The sequence below is a fragment of the Pelodiscus sinensis genome, chromosome 9 (assembly GCF_049634645.1).
Source record: "Pelodiscus sinensis isolate JC-2024 chromosome 9, ASM4963464v1, whole genome shotgun sequence".
NCBI lineage: Eukaryota > Metazoa > Chordata > Testudines > Trionychidae > Pelodiscus > Pelodiscus sinensis.
Window position 1 is genome coordinate 19,648,957 of NC_134719.1, and position 22,846 is coordinate 19,671,802.

The 22,846-nt window shown below is 41.0% G+C and overlaps 1 protein-coding gene across 16 annotated transcripts in view; it reads right to left on the minus strand.

Moving 5' to 3' along the window:
* GNG12 (G protein subunit gamma 12) overlaps nucleotides 1-21,924 on the minus strand; it is a 75,373-nt gene extending 53,449 nt beyond the window's left edge. For 2 of the 16 annotated variants that reach the window (XM_075936209.1, XM_075936207.1), the window contains exons 1-5: nucleotides 21,647-21,923; nucleotides 21,027-21,064; nucleotides 3,777-3,834; nucleotides 970-1,099; nucleotides 110-195 (exon numbers count right to left, since the gene is read on the minus strand). The gene's annotated coding sequence lies outside the window, so the exon portion shown is untranslated. Of the gene's footprint in view, nucleotides 1-109; nucleotides 196-969; nucleotides 1,100-3,776; nucleotides 3,835-21,026; nucleotides 21,065-21,646 lie in introns of all 16 variants that reach the window. The other 14 variants (XM_075936199.1, XM_075936197.1, XM_075936210.1 and 11 more) reach the window with 13 other exon arrangements.
* Between the last annotated feature and the right edge of the window lie 922 nt (nucleotides 21,925-22,846).

Here is a 22,846-nt window from a genome sequence, read left to right on the forward strand (position 1 = left end):
TAAACCCCAAAATTTCAAAGTTGAACATCAGATTCAGGCTTGCTCAACTGTCATCTAGCTAGTCTCATTTCTACTTACAAATGCAGACACAGAAACTCATAAGACATACTTAATTTAATAGGCTTCTACTTCTTTCAATTTCTTGTCAATTCAAGGGGTTTCATTGTCTTCCTAATATTAGAACACGAGTGACACCTAGTGGACAGAAAAGAAATCAGAGATATAGTATTAGACTATTAACAAAACTGATATAGTCTCTAGAATTTATAGTCCATTATTTTATCTTTTTGAGTTACATTCAAGAGATTACTGTAATAGAAAAACTGTGGGTTCGGAAGAAACCTTAAAACCTTTGTCCTCATTGAAAAATAAGGACATGATGCTAAAAAAAAAAAAAAAACAAGGATGAAAAAAACAGAATGCATTCAACCACATACATTATATTAATGTACAGCTCCTAGCGCAGTGAATCTTAAGAGTGAGATTCTGTGCTGTGTCAGAATATACGGCCAAGTGGGAGGGAATATTTAAGGTGGCATTGAGCCATCTAGCGCCTTCCTAATCCTGTTTACTTTGGGGGACAGAGAGGTTGTAGAAAGTCCTCATTGGTGGTGGTGCAAATAGTGAAGAAAATTATGTCTTTTTTTTTTCTTCCTCTTTTACTGATCACATTCCCAAAACTCCCAGACCATTACAGTAAATAAAAGTATCTAAGTAAAAAGTTGATCCATGGACCTAGGTTACTTTGAAACCATGCAAAATTATCTTATTTGGGTATTATCAACAAAATGTAATTTATAAGAATAAATCATACTCCTCTAAGTCTTTTTTTAAGCTACATATAAATTACCCGCCAGATGGCACAGTTAGACTAATCTACAACTAGAAAGTTTTCCAATCACCTAAGAATACCTATAAACACATTGTTAATTTATAAAGAAATCATCTTCTCTATCAAAATTAACTTACTTTATGCATGTAGTGCAGAGATAGTCCTGTGGTTAACACACCAGACTAGAAGTAAGGAAATCTGCATTTTGTTGTTTCCAGATCCTCCTCCCCCCAGTGTGTGTGTGTTACCTTGGGCAAATTCTTTAAGCTGTAAAACAGGGATAACAGCCTCTTGAAGGGTTGATGGGAGGCTATTTTGTACGGTACTCAAAATCCTTGTTTGGAAGGCACTTCATAAATGCAAACTTGAAGTTTTATGAATTTATCAAAACTATTATTTTGATGATTTTATTGGTTCCGTAACAAGAAAAAGAAACCCATATAGGAAGAAGTGTTGTATTTCAATACTGTTAAACAAAATCAATTTATTTTAGCAGACAAGTCAAGTAGTCACCCCCAACTAACTACCAATAAACTGAATGTAAATGTGCTGACACTCTGCAATTCTATGGAGTGCTCGACCCGCCCTCCATCCCCCCGGTCCCATGCTCCTTTTCCATCCATTCCTTCCTCCAAACTTCCACCACTTCCAGCCTTTGTTTGCTCTCATTCCGCCTCTTTCCAATTTCACTCTGCCTCTTCCCACTTCATTCTGCCTCTAACCCCGCCTCTTCCTGCTCCCACTCCTCCCCCATCCTGACAGCACCTCCTGCATGCTACGGAACTGCTGATCGCCAGTTGATGAGAAGTGCTGATGCGGGGGAGGATCTGATTTACAGGGTTGCTGAGCACCCACTATTTTTTTTTTTTTTTTTTTTTTTTTTTTTTGCCTACAGCACCTCTGGAGTCAGCACCTATGGCTGAATGTGCAAACCAGAAGGAACATCATTTGTCTGCTTGGGAGAAAAAATCCATCCAAAGCAACAGATGATGCTAAAAAATTACCATTAAAAATGGTAGAGAGTAAAGACATTGTTTTCTGAAATTCATGCATTGGAGCATCACACAAAAAAATGACGCACATTCCAGATCACTACATTTTTATGCAAGTTAAAATGGTATTTATCAGATGTCTGACATGCCTGCTACTGCATGTGCTCACACACTTCTTTCTCTCTCTCCCGCATCTGCACCTCCAGAACAGCCACCACTGTTGGTTTTGGAGGTGTGGCCCATAAATGCTTACTATATTATTTTTTATATGGCCTCCATCACTTTATTATCTGAGTTCTTGATTTCACACGAGATAGTAACCTGAATATAAATGTCCCTAAAAATCACTTGCCAACTTCTGCCTAACCACTCCACTCCCTTTTCCCCCCACTCCACCCCGCCGGGTAATCTAACAAGCTTATTCTTGTCCACCACAATTACACTCCACCCTATATATGTGTGTGATTAATACCACAGTTTCAGGGTTTTATAATTAAAATAGTGAAGCCAAGTACTCCTGAACACTAATAAAATCCCCATTGGTTTTACGGAAGACATTGCTTTGTCCTGATTTCTGTAAACCCCAGTGGACTGGACACCCGAAGGAGCCACCAGATAACTGAACTTTTAGAATGGATAGCAAGTGAGCTGGGAAGTATGTACACACCTCAGGAACCAAGCACAGATTTACCAAGTGATCATATACTCATTCAATTACATCTCACAAGAGTAGCCCAATTAGCCAGCTCTTCCTCACACAGGCTCCTGCCTAATCTATGGCAATCTTCTTATAGTTTCCCATCATTGTTGACACTTGTTGTTATACTTTATTAATTATTATTATTATTATTATACATAGTGTTGATTAAAGCTGCTCGGAGAAGAGTTATGACATTTAGTTGAAGATGCCAGCAGCCCATATATACTAAGTCTCCCAATATGCCAACACTAGTGGATCTAAACAAGTATTAATTATTGTGGAAAATGTCTTAAAAACTTTCCACAGCACAGACAGGGCTGTACAGTCAGAAGTAAACAGAGTCTGAGCACACTGCTGAAAGTGGCAAGTTTACAGGCAGTTTGGCTGCCATGCTACCATATGCAAGCAGTTACTAACCTATATCTGGAAGTAGCATCCATGCTTCTGTTCACCTCCCCTGCAGCTTGTAAGTACTGGACTATTGTTTGGTATTAGGGATGATGGTGGCAAAGCAAACGTGAAGAAAAGGATTGAGACTGGAAGTGAGAGAGGATGTTTTGCAGGAGGGAGACATGAGGGAATAACTAAGGCAGGAAGGAAGATTAAAAAGGTTAAAGCAAGGGAAAAGACAGGTGAGAAAGGAGCATAAGAAAATATAGTTAAAAGCAGAGAAAATATGATGAAAGAATGAACATCCAGTGCAGTTCATTTGTTTAGCAGGTTCTTCATAATAAAAAGAGATTCTGTCACTACTATTGTCTCCCAATTAAGTAGGATATACCATTGTTTCTCAACCAGTGGTACAAGTACCCTTAGGGGTACTCAAGATGTCTGGGGGATACATCAACACAACTAAAATTTGGAGAAAACTGAATTTTTATTTTAAGTTTTACAGCGTTTTATTATTTTTGTACTTTTTACACCCAAAAATGTCATCGCCTACATGGCTACAATTAAGTTGTCCAAACAAATGTGTTGCAATGGTAGAAAAAAATTGTGTCTGAAAACTGTAGGTACTGGGGGTACTTATTATTATTTTTTTAAAAGGGGTACTTTATAACAAAAAAGGTTGAGAAACACTGGGATATACAAACTATTCCTGAGCAATAAGAATGTTTAAATTTAGAGCCAACTATAAATGCTGACTACTTATTTTACTCCAGAATAAAATAAAGGCACCTTAGTTTGAGAAATTGAAGATCATGCCATTTTATATTTTGCAATCAAAAAGGGTGGTGTTCTGAAAACTTACCTGGGCAAGCTGTCTTTCCACTTGTCACAGCTTGTTCAGGTTTAATTAGTGTAGGAATCTGTAACACAGTAAAAGTAAAATACAGATTTATACATAGTATACAAAAGCCAAGGATTAGAATTTATCACTGACATTTTTATTGCAAAGATTACAAAAATGTGAAAATTTCCTTATACACAGGAAAAATACTATACGAAATACTGTATGCCCCCGCCAAAGCATAAACTCAGTGTGGCTATGGCCAGCTCAAAGGAAGTTCTTCCAAAGATGGATGAAAATCAGGAAACTCCCAAAGAAGCAGCAAAGAGGAATTGTTTTACATCATTTCTCCAGACCAACTTCTACTGTTATGTCTACAGGAAACCAGAACATATTTATCTAGCCAACAGATAAAGGTTAGATAAGAGGGCCAGTGAGCATACCTACTATCTATTTAACAAATAATCCTTTGTACGATTTATCCATCTCCCAACTCTTCATACTTTTCTTGTCTTTTTTCAGCTGAGAGCTCTCTGGGGCAGGAATGGCAACTTGTGTTTAGGAAATGCATAGCACATAGGCAACAAAGCAATCATAAACAATAATGCAGGTTGAACCTCTCTAGTCCAGTACCCTCAGGACCAGTACCAAACCAGAGAATTTGCCAAAACTTGGGAGGTCAATATTGTCCAGCAGAATTACTAACACTTACACTGCTTATTGGTCTCAGAAATTTAGAGGTAAATTAGAGCTAAATAATAGCAAAGGACACTAAGAGCCAGGACTGGTGGCTAAAAGCTTTATGAGATCATAGGGAACCTGACCACACACCATGATAAGTGTACATCTGGCTAACTAAAATCATGCTGGACCACGGGTGTTGCTGGAGCAGAGTGTACCAGATTAGAGAGGTTTAACCTGTAGTACAGGCAGTCCCCGGGTTACATGGATCCAACTTACATCGGATCCCTACTTACAAACGGGGTGAGGCAACCCCGCACTAGCTGCTTCCCCCCAGCAGACCAGGGAGACGCGAAGCTAGCGCCCCTCCCAGCAGACCAGGGAGACGCGGAGCGGCTTTTCTCAGCAGACACCTCAGCTTGAGAATAAAGGACTGAGGGAAGTGAGGTGTGAGAGAATAAAACTGAGCTCTGGAGAAATGTTTGGCTAGAGTTTCCCCTACAATATGTACCAGTTCCGACTTACATACAAATTCAACTTAAGAACAAACCTACAGTCCCTATCTTGTACGTAACCCGGGGACTGCCTGTACTTTTATATAGGGATATAAGCGACTAGTTGAGTATCCAATTCAACTAGTTGCCTCAATCAGAGAGAGGAAGCAAGGGGCGGAGCATCAGCCGGTGCTGGAGGGAGCTGGTTTAAAAGCCAGTCCCCTTTCCCCAACATCATATCGGGGGGTGGGGAGGAACAGAGGTATAGCAGGAGACTGGGTGGCTCTTAATACATTTAAAAAGCACAAGCACACCAGGGGGGACCAGGAGCCAGCCTGGACAGTTGATTCCTGGCTTTGTCCAGTCCCCCCTGCTGCGCTCCAGCCTGGCTGTTCTTAAAACATTTAAAAGGCAGAGCCACAGCAGGGTTGATGGAAATCCCATCAACTAGTCAATTAGCTGATTAAACCCCATTTAAAATCCCTACTTCTATAATTCTGAAAAATGATCCAAACCCAAGCCTCTTTGAAAAGTAAACTAGAGCTTGGTTTACTTTTAAAAGTTATATTGGCATCATTACATCAGTCAGGGTTGTAAAAAAAAAAAAAAAAAAAAAAAACCAGACCACTGTCTGACAGCTATGCTGACAGAACATGCAGTGTTGATACAGCTATGCTGACAGCAGAGTGCATCTGTCAAGGTACCAAACATTGTTTGAAGCAGTGGTGTACCTGAACAGGTAGAAATAGTCCTTCTGTGGGTATACACTGCATCTATATTAGGCTATGTCTACACTTTCAGAGTTTTTGCACAGTCAGTTTCACCGGCGATAAGGAACCAGTAAAAGAAAAGTGTGGTCACTTATGGTCACAAGTTCAGAATGTCTACTTTTGCAGCACTTCCCTCCCAGGTGCAAGCAACACCTGAAGGCAACTATCCCACAGTACAGCTCTTGTAAGAAGCAAAGGAGAGGGGAAATCATGAGGCATCCTGCATCCCTGCACATCCCCCTTGCCCCAAACACTGGTCAGCTCCAGTAGCTCAGCATTGCTACAAGCAGGGGATTGTTTGTTCCATGGAGCAGGCATTGTCACCTGTCCAGACAGTAAGGGTACGTCTAGACTACAGGGTTTTGTCGACGGAAGTTTTGTCGACAGATACTGTCGACAAAACTTCTGTTGACATAGAGCGTCTAGACACATTCAGTTTTGTCGACAAAGCAAGCTGCTTTGTCGACAAAACCCTGTAGTCTAGACGCAACCCTACAGGCAATAACACCTTCTGTCGACAGAACTCTGTCGACAGAAGGTGTTATGCCTCGTAAAATGAGGTTTACCAGCGTCGACAAAACTGCTGAGTTCTGTCGACGTTATGTCGACAAAACTGCTGAGTTCTGTCGACATTATGTCGACAGAACTCAGCGGTAGTGTAGACGCAGGTATAGTTTTGTCGACAAAAGTCCACTTTTGTCGACAAAACTCAGTAGTCTAGACACACCCTAAGTGAGCACTTGCCAAGAAAAAGGAGGGGAGTTTCAAATTTCCCAGGGCTTTACAAGGAGCGGGAAGACATCTGTTTACCTGGTGTCAGAGCAGCAGAGCTGTTGGCTAGAGTGGTCACCTGCACATTGTGAGATATCCTACGGAGGCTACAAGCTCCATAAACAGTAAGAAAGTGTCTTCACTTGCACATCACTGCTAAAGAATCAGCAGTAAGAGCTGTATGCCTCTTGTGGAGGTGGTTTTCTTTTTGCAGTGATATTTCTGAATTTTACCACAAAAAGTCATTGGCACCTAACAAAGCTCCCTTAAATCCTAGCCTAGACCAGGTCAAACAAGACATTTTTGGTGGCCTCAGAGTACAGCCACCAACTCTTGTGATGGCCATTCTGACAATTTTTCTGAAAATACATAACTAACTTTAGGAAAAACAAATAAATATGCACATATATAAGTCCAAATCGTAATTCATGTAGATTTTTATTGCAGACAATAATAAAAACGTACAATTGTCACTATTCTTTACTGGGCCTAAACAGAATAGAAATAAATATGCATTCTATGTTCTTATCTTTTTTGTTGTTGTTGCTTCTTTTGGTTGCTTGTGTGTGTGTGTGGGGGGGGGGGAATTCACTAGTTAGTAAGCCTGTCTGTTAACACTGCTTCCCTCCTCCCCTCCTCCCCCCCAACCGGGGTGCTTTCCTTCTCTAGGCCCCGGCTTTAAGTAACTGAGATGACCATAACCTGCAGCAGGGGTTCCCAATTCCCACACACTCCTCAGTTAGAACATAGTAGTGCAGAAAGTGCAGCCTGAATGATTTTGGAAACTCAGGTGACAACTAACAGGAAACTTAGAATGATTTAGTCATAACACAACAGATACTTAAATAAATATTTAGTAAGTCATGAAGGTATTTTTAAAAGCATATTCTGCACAGCTCTTCAGCATGGGAACTGCTTTTCTACTAATTGGGGGAGGCCACTTTAGTGCCAATCCCAAAAGGTGGCTCAAGTCTATTAATGCAGCATACAGTCCAAAAATCTGTTATCAGAAAATCTGTTATCTGTTGCAAGTACTGGAAATCTAAGGCTTTCAGAGCAATTATAAATTAGAGCTCCTAGTTTTAAAAATTATTTTGATTAATTTCCTAATTGATCATTTAACTGTGAAATTAATCAACACTTTCTAAAGAAACATAATATACCCAACACCTATAAAAGTGCTAATTTTTTGTGCAGACTATAGAAAACAAATAGTAAGCAAGGCTTTGCTATATTTGCTTAATAGGGATGTAAAATTCAATGTTATTCGTTAAGCAGTTAAACATGAAGTTTAACCAGTTAACCAATTAAGGAGGGGCCCACTCCAGCCCAGCAAGGGGGGAGGGGAGGGAAGAGTACTCCAGCCTCCATCAGTTCACCGGAGCCAGTAAGCATCACCCATTAAGGGTGATACTTATCGGTTAACCTTTCACATCCCTATTGCTTAAAATACATTATTGTGTGTATTATATATATAACACGCTCTCTCTCATTATAATATATATATTATAAATATATATTATATTTACCTGAATGTGCCTGTACTTCTTAAAAGTTTCAGTTAAAGAGGAATTTAAACACCAAAGTTTGGACATGGATCTGAAATTTTTCAAAATTTAAGATATTCAGGTCTGGAATTTAGAGTCATCTTTAATTCCCATTGTGCCTAACTTAGAATTCATCACACAGTTAAGATGTTACGGAAAACACAGAACACTAAGAAACTGTGTGGCAATGGCTGAAGTAATAAGAGACTTCTCAAACTGAAGTCTCTCTCTCTCAGATTCCTTATGATTTGCTTTTTTATTTTGTCAGTCCACGTGCACTGAGTATAAAAGGGCAGCATTTATATCGCATATATGGAGCCCATTTGCTATGCTATCCAAGTAACTACTTGTTCTGCTTCTTTGTCATTACTTCTGCACCCTGTGGCAACACCAATCTGGTACTAATAGATTTGGTTTTTAGCACAATTAACTGATAGGAGTGACCAAAGTGAGCAGTGCATAGATAACATGTTCCATTATAAAACTGTATAAAAGGATTTTCAGCATTTCTGCTCTGCCTTTCTAGCTCATGCAGCCACCCTATTTCTCACACTGATGTTGCATCAGACAGTTAATATAATAAATTTACATGGGTTGAACAGTACATTCCAAACACTACATCTATGTCCTTTTGAGGGGTTAGGATTTTTCCCCTGGTTTTCTTTAATAGGTGTTCAGACATGGTTAAAAGAAAAAGAAGAAAATGTGCTCTGTGCCATCCAGTTATGTAGTTGGCGACTAGTCCTTTTTACCCTGCCAAGAAGTCTTGCTGTACTTCCAAGAGAAACAATGGCTTGTTTAGGACCTCTCCCATGAACTTCTAGTGTCAATTCATAAAAATGAGAGCATACATTGTTTTTTTTTTAATTAAGTTTCTAGCACTTATGGCAAAGAACAAAAACTTCAAAATGTGAAGTGAGTGTAAACCAATGTAATGCTCCCCCTTTACAAAATCTCACACCAGATTGCACCAGTGAGAAAGACCTCTGGGCAAGTTCTGTATCTATTCAGAACTGATAAGTCAGTCAGTAAATTCTCATTTCAGCAAAATATGCTCTTTCTTGAAACGAAAATGTTTTGTGCACATGTATCAGTTCATCTCCATAAACCAGTTTCCAAGAAATGTCTGTCAGGATTCAGCAAGGTCTTTGGGTCTGGAGCACAGGAAAGGGAGAAGAGAGAGGGAGGAGAGATGTGATGTGGATAACACTTTTATTCACAGATTTTATAAAAATCACATTTAAATATATTCAAAGTGTAATTAAAATGTTAAATATACACAAATGAATAAATAGCAACAAATCCACTCCAAATAAACATTACACATCACTGTGGCATCACCAGAATCAAGTTTGCTCAAACATTATTAATACCTCAGGTCAATCAAAACACTTTTAGACTACAAGTGAGTTTATAAAAAGGTAGCGAATCCACAGGCAGACCACGATCACCATGCAGAAAAACCCCAGCACATCACACCCCTCAACCCCTCACTTTATCCTTGAGACAGATCAGAATGACAAGTTTGGTTTGACCCATTAACAAGAACAAAAACAACATATTGCAAACAAAAAAATCCAGGCTGTGTATCACAGTTTTAGAATAAACTCAAGTCTGGAGAAAAAAAGTTCCTAGCCACTGAAAAGCTATCACAAAAAAAACAAAGAGATCAAATGGTAACAATTGAGGAAAAAATGAAAAACTGCATCTAAACAGGATAGAGTAGGATTTTGCAATTGGTACAGAAGAAAAAAATAGGTCTCCAGTTTTGCACATCATAAAGGTCCCTTTTCTTGGGCAACAGGATAATTACTGCCCCATGACAAATGAGGGACAGCTCCTTCCCCTGGCGGCACTCCAGGGCCACCCAGGAAAATATCAGGACTAATAAGATCCTAGAAATATTTATAAAATGTAGAAGACAGCCCATCTATTCCTGAGGTTTTGCCTGCAGAGAGCACAACAGAGCCCCTGCTAGGACAGAAGGGCCCCAGACACTGTTTCTCCGTAGTGAGACAGGGCAACCCATGGTGCATTATGTCATAGGACTCACAGTATCAAACACTACTGAAGGACACCAATGCTTTCTAGATTTCTAGAGAATCAGATATCAGACATGCCCTGGGCAGCTGGAGTCAGTGAATCTGCTGACAGTCCACAGTCTTCCTCTCCAAACCAAAAAAAAATTCTCATAGCTCCTTAAGTGTTATGCAGCTCAGTGAAATGGGCCAAAAATCAGTGCTCCCTTCATACATTCTCCTCCAGCAAGCACTCTGGAAGTTCATTGTAATGGGATGACACTCAGCTCTCAAAGCACCCCATCTGGCCAAGTGTGTGTGCCTGCACTGCCTCAGTTTATCAGCCTTTGTGGCTAATCAGCCCTCTACCTGAGTCACACTCTGTGAGACTCAAACACCCCTTCAGGGACATACATTTTCCAGGGGCCCATCTTGGTGCTCTCTCTATGGTCTCTCAGTCTATTCCCCACTTGAAGAGAATGGTACCTTCAGGGCTTCCCCTCCTGGAGACAGTGTCTTCACCCTTACCTCAGGGCTCCATCATAGTCCATCAATGTCTATCCATAGACCACAGTCTCTCACCAGCTCTCCACTTGGAGCTCTCCATGGTGCTGCCACTCCCATAGCCAGACAGTCACCCCATCTTCTCTTTCAGATCTCCACTACAGCTTACTGCTGCTTGGCTTTGCAACTTCTGCACCTCTAGCTTCCTTGGAGGACTTCTCTATGGTTTGCAGGGACAGGTGTGGCAAGGGACACAAGCCTTCAGCAGGGGGCTCGAGGGCTGGTCCACCCTGTCACACTTATATTTTAGTATCAAGTTCCACACATCAAGGCGGTCAAAGATCCACAATGTCCCATTCCAGGAACTCAACATGACACAAGACCTGCACGATGACCTGGATGTAGTGTTGGCAAAGCAACTGAATTTGGATCTCTCTAATGTTCTGCCACTGTCTCAGGAACTCCTACAAGAAGTTCTGCTGCTGCCAATGCTCCCAAAACACAGCAAACATCTGAGTGAAATTCAGGTCCTGAAACAATTTGGTGATAAAGTACCAATGGGAAGCACGGACAGGTCAAGGACAGAGATTTAGCAATGGTCAGATGAATGAACAGTAAACAAGGAGAACTGAACAAACATAATCATACTGGACTTTACAGCATAAAAGCAATCCAGTCTATCTTGAGCTGTGGTTGGGATGGCCCTGGAGCCAAATTATTGCCTCACAGTGACGTGAGAGAATATCCAGTTATCCAGTAACCCAAAGGTCTATAATAGACAATGAACCTCTACGACCAGATGTGGGTGTGGCTTCAAATGGCTCCTGTTTAACACACAATATACATATAGATGAACTCATCGTCCCCACCTCTGAAGACGACAATAGCATCCAGGACCACAGCCAAATAGGGACTGGGTAATTGCAGAAAGGAAACATGGTCCTACCTCAGAGCAGGGGAACATTAAGAAAATCTAACAATCACAGCACCAGAACATACTTCCATCTGGTGGATCTGACCTTGCATAATCTCCTTCACAGAGGAGAACTGCCCTTTGTGAGAAAAGTACAGTCACCCCAGCACTGACATTAGAGCCATGGTTTAAACAGGAAATTATTTGGGTCTTTCCCCTTCTTCTTTGTTCAGATAGTTTCCCGGTCATCAGGATTCAAACAAATCTCTTGCAAAAAAGACTAAACAGATTTTGTCAGAGAAGCTCAAGAACTTGTGCTCTTTAACAAATCACCCCGGTATGCATGAATACTTGGAGAGCCAGGGTTGAGGAGCACCACAGAAATCAGTCATTTTTTCTTTCAGTTAGGTAAATCCAGCTCAGATTATGTTAACAGCATAAGCCTGCCAAACTGGATTTACCTATGCCACTTGGACAGATCCACCTACAATCCTTTCTTTTCTTGAGAGAAGAAAAACAATACAATTCTTCTTGAGAGAAGAAAAACAATACGTTATAAAAACAAAACAGCTGCAATACAACACAAAATTTCAATCTTCTGCACCATTTACATAAGAGAATAGGCCAAGTAAGACTGAACCGCCCATGTCAGGCTTTTTAACTTGAGTAAAGATTACAGGATTGCACCATTATCTCAGTTTTATATTAGTAAACTCAAAGTAGAAATGAATTATGGAAGCCACAGATGAATCTCCACATCTTTTCTAGACTAACTGTACATTCCAGAAAAATAATATCGTCAACATGCCCAGCTACTTTTCAACAGATTCATATTCATAAAATGTGAAAACACTAGAACAAATAAATATTTAAGAACTGTGTGTTACCCAAAACTCTCTATTTAAACTCCTACTCTCTTGAAAGTTATGTCTGAGAAGTTAACAGATATATATCCTGTCGCTTGTATGTCAGGATAAAATATCTGCCACACTTATTATAACTAAAGTTTCTTAACAAGCATCCTAAAAACCACACACAGTACCGCTGCAAAAGATCTTATTCCACAAATGCTTATTCTTTCAGTTCAAACTGATACAAACTGTTTTGCAATGGACTTTCATTTATTTCATTGAGACACTGAAGTCTGTAACAAATTGTGAATTCCTGTTTATGTGAACTTGACTTTAAAAAAAAAAACAGAATAGAAATTTTCTTCCTGAAAGGTTTCATTACTTATTGAAATGATTAATGACTTAAAGCAACAAGCCGGATATAAATTCATAAACACAGGCAGTTCAAATAGCATGTAACTGTATATTAAACCAACTCTTAGGTTTTCATGCTTAAATTTTCTTAACACAACAGAAATCTAAACACATCCAATCAGGAACAGACAGCTTAGTGAAAATGTTTCTGGAGACTTCCTACATTGCATTTAATTTTTAAATAAAAATATTCTGTTTCCTATGTACAAACAATTTTAAAACAAATAGGCGTTTGACAAAAAAGAAGAAAAGTGAAAATTATTTTTAACATCTGGTATGATTTATGGTTGAAAGGAAAGGTTTCATAAACAGGAAATAAATAAAAATGATAGTTTGTACTACTTCAGAAAAAGACGCTAACTGCCAAGTGGAGTATCTCCTTTAACTTGTTCACATGATCTCAGCCTGCAATTCTTTGTCCCATATCAATCCCTAAAAACTATCCACCAAGTCTCATTCTCCTTCCACTCAGCCATTAGCTACTGTACACCATACTTTGGAAACCAAACCCTGCACCATTGCTTACCTCCCACCTGCTATTTATCTAGATGTTGCAGGTCAACCAACACCTTTAGATGATCCAGTCCTTTAAAACTAAATATGTAGCAGTGTCATGCTATGTAGGAAGGGACTGGGGAGCATCACCTATTTTTGCAAAGAATGGAGTAATTTTGGATTGTAATCTTGGTTCTGCCACTCACTTACTGGGTGATCTTGATCAAATCACACTTCTCCACGGGTACGTCTAAACTACATGGCTCCATCGACGGAGCCATGTAGATTTGTTGTTTTGGCAAAGGTAAATGAAGCCGCGATTTAAATGATCGCGGCTTCATTTACATTTACATGGCTGCCGCGCTGAGCCGACAAACAGCTGATCAGCTGTTTGTCCACTCAGCGCGCTAGTCTGGACGCTCCCCTGCCGACATCAAAGCCCTTTGTTGGCAGCCCCGGTAAACCTCGTCCCACGAGGAATAACGGGGCTGCCAACAAAGGGCTTTGATGTTGGCAGGGGAGCGTCCAGACTAGCGCGCTGAGCGGACAAACAGCTGATCAGCTGTTTGTCGGCTCAGCGCGGCAGCCATGTAAATGTAAATGAAGCCGCGATCATTTAAATCGCAGCTTCATTTACCTTTGCCTATGTGTCTAATCTACATGCCTCTGATGATAGAGGCATGTAGTCTAGACACAGCCCACCTGTATAAAAGATACACCTCACAAAATTAGTTCATTTTGATATTCTTTGATGAAAGATAACATATAAATCTTATATTATTTCATGCAAGGAACACTGGACATAGCAAAGCAGAGGGACTGTATTGGCCACCGTAGACCCAAAGATTTTTTATAATTTTTAAAAGAAATGTAATTACATGTAAGACATCAAGAGGATTGCTACCTCAACAAAGAAATAATAGACAGGATACTTTATATTTATACTTTTAGACAGACTTCCACCCAGGGACCTCAATGCAAAGTAAGAATATCAATGAACCAAATCACTATGCTCCTGTGAATTAGGTATGTCTTGATTTGCAGGAGAAGAAACTGAGGTACAAAAAGTTACACAGCTCTGTGCCTTAACCCCCCCCCCCCCACACACACACACCCTAACTTAAAACAGCATTGGCTTCTTAGATGAATATGTAATTGATGCAGAATGGTGGAAGTATGCTTGTGTGCATTGATAATGCTAGGAATTATTAGGAAAGAGATAGAAAATAAGACCCAGAATATCTTACTGCCCCTGTATAAAACTATGGTACGCCCACATCTTGAATATTGTGTACAGATGTGGTCTCCTCACCTCAAAAAAGATATTTTGGCCTTGGAAAGGGTTCAGAAAAGGGCAACTAAAATGATTAGGGGTTTGGAACGGGTCCCATATGAGGAGAGGTTAAAGCGACTGGGACTTTTCAGTTTAGAAAAGAGGAGACGGAGGGGGGATATGATAGAGGTCTATAAAATCATGAGTGGTGTGGAGAGGGCCGATAAAGAAAAGTTATTTATTAGTTTCCTAAATAGAAGAACTAGAGGACACCGAATGAAATTAATGGGTAGCAGGTTTAAAACTAATAAAAGAAAGTTCTTCTTCACACAGCGTGTAGTCAACCTGTGGAACTCCTTGTCAGAGAAGGCTGTGAAGGCTAGGACTATAATAGAGTTTAAAGAGAAGCTAGATAATTACATGGAGGTTAGGTCCATAAAAGGCTATTATCCAGGGGATAAAATGGTGTCTTTGGCCTCTGTTTGTCAGAGGCTGGAGAGAGATGGCAGGAGACAAATCGCTTGATCGTTGTCTTCGGTCCACCCTCTCTGATGGCCACTGTCGGCAGACAGGATATTGGGCTAGAAGGACCTTTGGTCTTACCCAGTACGGCCGTTCTTATGGTCTTATGATAAGCAAATAACTCCCATCATTTTATTAAAGCATAAAGATGAATGCCTACATCGATCAAATTAGAAAGAGTAACTGAATAAGGCTAGATGATTAATAACTTTTATATTTCCCCACCAATGCACAAGTGTTCTCTACAAAACATTTTCTTCACATTTTCTCCAATCTAATTTTAAAATGGGGCTTCTACCTCTTCCATTGGATGACTGTTATACATATCAACAAGTCTGATGGTCATAAAATTCCTCCTGATATTCAGCCTATATTCTTTCTTTTTAAATGATACCCAATTGAATGATTTTAAACAACTGTTTCCCCTCCTAGCTATTGACATCCAAGGTGGGTGGAAGGCAGAGGGGGTGTACTGAGTGTCATTCAAGTTGAATAGTAACTTATTCTGCAAGCAGTATCATTCAATTCAGTCAGACTACTTTCAGGACAAGGTGCTACTCAACATGAGTGAAGAAGGTATCAGAATCTGACTTGGAGGAAATCATAATAGCTGTGGCTTCCTGCCTCCCCACTCCCCATTGATCTCCCTTTAGTTTGTAGCAGCGAAAAGCTAATTAAGAGTTCTTGTTTGTAGTAAATCATATATCAGCACAAGGAACAGTATAACTCACCTTTCCTATTTTGTATTACATGTGAGGAGTATTTAATCTCAATTTTTACATGAAATTTACAGTTGTCTTTTAGCCTTAATACAACTGCCCAATTTCCACCAAAGCAAGTGAGAAAAGTCATTCCAAACATTGTGCTCTCCTCAGCACACCTACCTGCATGAGCATTCACAGATAACAATCTACTGTATTAAGAAAGCAAGACCCAGCAGAACTTTCTTTAACATGTTACAACTCCAGACAACTCCCTGTTTAACAAGGGTGGGTCACAAACAGCAAGACAACGATTCAGTGAGGAACTGAAAATACCAGTCTCTGAAGCTATGAAGTCAATGTTTAAATTCTAGTCCATATGAAAGAATGGATTTTCTATATGCATTACCCACGAAGATAAAATTCAGTTTTGCATTTTCCAGACTTAAGAGACCTGATACTCAAGGATCTTCACTTTAACTGTTTGTGACAGAACAGTTGTACACTAAGCAGACTGGGAAAAAAAAAGCTTAGAACAAGGTTATGACTAAAACCAAAACTAAATCATGTAAAAGAAAGTGAAATGTTTGTACTGCAGATTTTTAAAATATGGAAAAAGGATGGGACGCAAGATGATGTAAACAGAACTAATTTGCTTTTTGTTCCAAAACAGCCCGGCTGACATCTAAATTGCAGGAACAAAATTCTTGAACAACACATAAGTCTCAGACTAGTATTAACTATCAAAACATCAGGACTGTTCTGACTAGCAAAAGCCCCCTTTCTAAACTGATTATTCCTTCCAGGAGCATGCAGCAAGGTATAGTGCTGTGTCCCAGGGACACAGTATCACCACCTACTAAAGTAATGTTACTGAGCCAATATCAATTACATTAGAACATAATTAGAGCTGACTGTATAATCAATTTTTGATTCAATGGCTGAACTGAAAAATCCAAAAATATGCTGGTAGTTTTTAAACTAAATTGATTTTTTTCTTGCCAAAATTGGAGGCAAAAAGAGGGAGGGGAGTCAATTTAACTTAACATTTAACAAAGAAAAAAACTGTCAAATTGACTTTTTAAAAAATCCTATATTTTTTATTCACTTGAAACTGCATTTTTTAGCAAATTTACTAACTGCTAAAAACATTCACCCAACCCTAAATGCAATCTATTCAGGGCAGAACCAATCTCTTATTATGTTTACATACAGCATGTAGCACCATGGGGCACTAATATCAATTGGGGTCATTGGACCCTACTTTAATACTACTACAGTAAAACAAATAATTGTTATGTATTACAGTGAAAAGCAATTACTTAGGACTTGATCATTTGTGCATATCATGTAAAATGAGCAGTTGTGCACATATACACTAAAATGTTAGATCATTTTGCGATTTTTAGAAACTCTGGACTTTTCAATAGTAGATCTACGGAGATGCTATTCACATCCAACAATAACAGTCACAGTGTTTTCTTTCCCACTGTGATTGTGGATAAACCTACCATACCTTCTTTAGATGTGGCTAATGAAACCATTCACAGATTACCAATCCCAGAAAGAGGCCAGTCTAACTAAATATTCAATAGGTGCAGGCTGGGGACAGCCTATCCATTTGGAAAAAAAAACAAGATGGAAAAGTCTGCCGATCCACAAAGAAAATGTGATGATTCATGTAACAATTATATTATACTAAATTCAATGTACAACTAATAAATGTGAAAGTAAATGTGAGGTCTCCTGTAAACAATGGAGCGAAGAGGCACAGGAATCTGCAGCACTCCCCTCTCCCCAATTCACTATTTGCTCAGTGCTCAGCCACAGTGATGGGAAACAGTAGTTCACAGAGTCAAAATGGGGAGTAGTACCAAATCTGTTCCACAGCCAACACTTCACCAATGTCAAAGGTGAAGCATCTGTACTAGCAGGTTTAACAGGTGAATCCAAATGGTTAAGAGTCAACTTGTCTCTCCCATCTTCAAAACTTTTCCCTGAATTAGAAAGCACAGAGACCTAAATAGCTGTAAGAGCAACAGGCAGGTGCTCTGAACTAAACAGGGTTCAACCATATTCTGGATCTTTTGCACATCCAGAGCAGAGGGGGAAAATCTGCCCGGGCCCATAGAGGAAGGCAGAGGCAGACATAGAAAGGCAGACAATAGCAGTCTATCATCATTGCCTACCTCCACCACCTTCTTGACTTCCTATATTGTTTTTCCACTGCAAATGTTATACCTCAAAGTTTGTAAGTGGGATGTCTAAATTTGCCATTTCATTGCCAGCTGTGCCATCATAAAACAAAACAATTTGTTCATACCTAAGTAAAGAAACTACACTCTTCCCCCACCAAGTAACATATGTTGCTCTTCTGTGAAAATAAATCCTGAAACCCTAATACTTATAACACAATTATTATTGAAAGTCACTGCTGAGATATTTTTAAACTCACTGATAGTCCTAATTAACCCTTGGAAACCAGACACTGAAAAGTGTTTACTTATAAAGCTAACCTTGCCGCCCTCCCCTCAGCTGATTTACACATCCAGTCATACACACACACTGGTTTATAGTAAGGAACAGAGGAACTGCCACATCAGTTGCAGAATTTTCCTATGTACCATTATGATATTCAGGCTCGGACTTGTCTACATGGGGAGTTATTCCAGAATAGTCATTTCTGATAAACTCTACATATGGATGATTTTATTCTAGATCAAGAGTACCCACACATGGACAGTTAATCCACTTTAAAATCTTAAATTATTCTGGATTAATTTTCATGTGTACACAAGTCCTTAGAGAGACTGAGTCTAGTCCATGCAGTATCATTACACTGAGGAAAAAAACTGCCTGAATCCAGCAGTGATAAAACTGGACCAAATCCAGAAAGATGCCAATCAACCTGCGGATTTGGTTTCACTGGCAATTGCAAGTCCTCATCCCAACTCAGGATTTGATTAAAGATTTTGCTCTCACTGAAGTTAAAAATAGTTTTATTATTGACTTCAATTTAAGTAGGTTCAGGCTATTGGTCCTTAATACCCTAAACAAGAGGACTGATAACCCTTGTCATTTTTATCCTTTGTTTTATAAATGAAGATGCTGATTTTATTTCTAAACGGCTCTAATCCTTTTATGAACCATGCTTATTTATATGCTAGTGAGTCTCACAAATTAATTTTAAATTACATAAAATGGATTTTTCATCCATTTTAAATTTGCCAATTTCATGTAGTCTTTGTACTTATAGGATAGAGATGGACAGCTAATTAGCACAAAGATACTGGAATAATTCTTATAGGTTTGCTTCCACCACTGGGCCTAACCAACAGATCAAGAATCAGCAGCTGGGGAGCTTTGCCCTGTAAGCAACTGAACTTCAGTCTTCTGTAAAGCTTATGTTGCTTAATGTCTTCCAATTCCAGTATCTCAAGAATACATAAGCCTTCTGTGGAGCCAAGCACACAAGACCTTCCACAAGTTGCACTCTTAGAGCCAAAGGCACATTGTTATATGTTAAGCTCAGAATTCCTAAGCCTTTGCAGGACCTGGGTCCAAGAATTCATAGCTTTAGTATCCACTGAATAAGTTACTACATAATTTCAGACGTGAATTATACATGTTGTTTAAATAAAACAAATAGTTGTAAATGTATGTGTTAAAAGATTAAAACAAAATAAAAGTATGCATGTATCTGAGTCAGTAACATCTCTTTAAAAGAGCTGAAGTTAGACGTTTTGAAAAAGTTCTCAAAAATTTAAAAGTGTTTTATTACTAAATACATGTAATTTGATTAGATTTAAAATTATGTAGATAAAATTACACTATTTAATTTCTATGGGAAAGCAATTCATTAAATGTATTCTGACACTTTAGCACTTGATTAAAGAGCTCCCAAATTGCTCTAATATATACAATAGGGGGATGAAATAGAGGATTTAGAAGTCATTAACTGCATACTAATCCTTTAATCTCATTTAGTTTGTGTTCGACCAGCACACAATACTGTAACTATACAGTGTGGGTCACTTACTCATGGAGTTTTACTTTAAGATGATCTACAAGTAAGGTAAATACAAACTAAGTAACCTGTTATGATTATACATCATTATACATTAATGATAAAAATACAATAGCTACATGATCTTGATGCAGGTTAAAGAACTCTCACTAAAAAGTCACAAATTTTAGCCTGGCATATAATATTGCAGTTTAAGAATGACTAAAACCAACTCATGTATAGAACAAGTTTTGGTGAGGATAAAATGTGGGCATTTTGATTAATAATGTTAGTTAATAACATACCATGTTTCTACTTAGGTGCTCTAATTAGACCCAATCTGCAACTTGTTACCTGAAGACAGACTACTGGACTAGCACAGAGAACCAGTGAAGTCTGTGTCTCCCCACACAGCTGAGAAAAATGAGACACAGCTTTAAGTGATTTGTCCATGGCCATAGAATGAATCAGTGGCAGTGCTAAGAATAGCGCTCAGCTATGTCTGACTACAGTCTCCTGCTTAGATCACTAACATACACTAAAAAGGTATACTGAATAAAAAATAATCAGTACTCACAATAGATGGACAAAGTTACTTATTACAACTATGTTTTTGTTTAATAAGAACTTCAGGGAATTTTTAATAAATCAATGGGGTTTTTAATAAGGCTATGTAACAAATTCAATAATATCAGTCTAAAAGATATGCTGGCTTTAAGAACAAATGTTTTAATCAAATTTGTGGGGAAGTTAAAAAAGCAGAAACTTGCTAACTAAAATGTCTGCTAATTAAGATCTGTCATCAGATTTATACATTCAATACTGCAGCTGAAACACCAGAGACGACTACACATACTCATAGGCAGATGTTTTAATGTTTAATACATTTTCAAAGCAGAATCAAATTCTTTCTTAAAACAAATACACTTCTGACATCACCTAAAAGCTTCTCTGAAAACAGTATAATAGTTGTATCACAAGCTCTCATTAAACTAGTGAAAATATTCTATCCTCAAAAGCAGCAGGGGGGAGGGAAGGGGGATAAATGGTTAATGAGGAGAAGATAAATACTAGCAGAATTTAGCTCCAGATGGAATTTTCAACAAGTTCCTTGCTGCCAGCAGCAGACAGGCCAAACACTAAACATGACAGGGCAACTTAAGTAACTCCTTTCTTTCTTTATAGGAAATCTGGTAACAAACTAGTTTTCCTAATCTGTTGGCCTGGAGAAACATGTAGTAAGTATTCAGTGGTAAAGTGGCAACTATCACCAGAAAATCCATTTTGCTATAGTTTAAAGTCCTGTCATACCTTGGTCCTCGATGGGAACAATTATTTCCTTTTCCTGCCTGTAAAAATATGAAGGACTATTACTGCTAAATGTATCAGACATCACAAAGATGGGGCAGAGTTTGAACAGGGATGATTCAAATCTAAGGAAGGGGCAGCAGCAGGTGGAGACCAGGGTAGGTGTTATTGCCACACTTGCTGGGAAGTTCCAGTAATAGATCACTCCCGATACCCTGCCATCATTTCCAACTCTGGCACTCGCTCCCTCCCCAGGCAGGGCGAGGAATCCAATAACCACTCGCCTTGCGCTAACCACACTGGGGGAGCAGGAGAACTAGGTTATCACCCCTCATTGTCCCACTGCCAGCGACAGCAGGGGGCGGGGGGGGCGTATCAGGTCTCACGGGATCCTCTCCCCAAAAGCCAGCCGGGTCAGTGGGGAGCTGGGGGGGGGGGTCTCAGGAGTCCCCTCGCCCCCAGTCATGTCACCTCAGCCTCAGAGCCAGCTACGCCCGGGAGGGCCACACCGCGGGGAGCGCAGCGCTGCCCACTTTTCTGCCGCCAGCCTCCGGGCGCCGCTTCTCCCGCCCCGCCGCCAGCGCTGCCCCGCGCCGCCCCCCAAGCTGGGCCGCCGCACTCACCGCAGGGCGCCGCGAGCCGCCGCCCTCTCTGCCCGGGACTCAGCCTCTGTGGGCTACCGGAGCTGGCCGACCTCTCACCCGCTCCTCCTCCCTCTCCCGCTGCTGGCTCCGCCTGGCCCCGGGCGGGGGAAGCGGCGGGGCCCGGAGCTCTCCCGCCCGCCATAGGACCTGGGCTTTGGCGGCGCCCTGCCCACGCTCCTCGCCAAGGCTCTGCCTGCCAGTCCCCTCGGACAGCCCGGGGAGGCGGCGGCTTCAGCGGGTGACACTGCGCTGCTTCTCCCCCCCCCCCCTCACAACGTCATTACCCCGCCGCCCTCACACCGACCCCTCTCACACCTCCCCCCACGGCTTCATTACCCCCCTTCCCGCGTCATACCCTCCCTCACACCGCCCCCCCATCATTATACCCCCCTCACACCTCCCCCCACGGCTTCATTACCCCCCTTCCCGCGTCATACCCTCCCTCACACCGCCCCCCCATCATTATACCCCCCTCACACCTCCCCCCACGGCTTCATTACCCCCCTTCCCGCGTCATACCCTCCCTCACACCGCCCCCCCATCATCATACCCCCCTCACACCTCCCCCCACGGCTTCATTACCCCCCTTCCCGCGTCATACCCTCCCTCACACCGCCCCCCCATCATCATACCCCCCTCACACCTCCCCCCACGGCTTCATTACCCCCCTTCCCGCGTCATACCCTCCCTCACACCGCCCCCCCATCATCATACCCCCCTCACACCTCCCCCCACGGCTTCATTACCCCCCTTCCCGCGTCATACCCTCCCTCACACCGCCCCCCCATCATCATACCCCCCTCACACCTCCCCCCACGGCTTCATTACCCCCCTTCCCGCGTCATACCCTCCCTCACACCGCCCCCCCATCATCATACCCCTCTCACACCTCCCCCCACGGCTTCATTACCCCCCTTCCCGCGTCATACCCTCCCTCACACCGCCCCGCCACAGCGTCATTACCCCCCCCCCCCGGCATGAAACCACCCTCCATACCGTCACACGCCCCTCACCCTGCCTCCCAGTGTCATTATCTCCCTGCCCTCACACCGTCCCCATGGCGTCATTACTCCCCTCCCCCGATTTATACTCCCCCTCACAATACCCCAGAGCATCACTATGCCCCCATACACACTCTCACACAATCATCCCAGTGCCAAGGGGTCACACTGTCCTCAG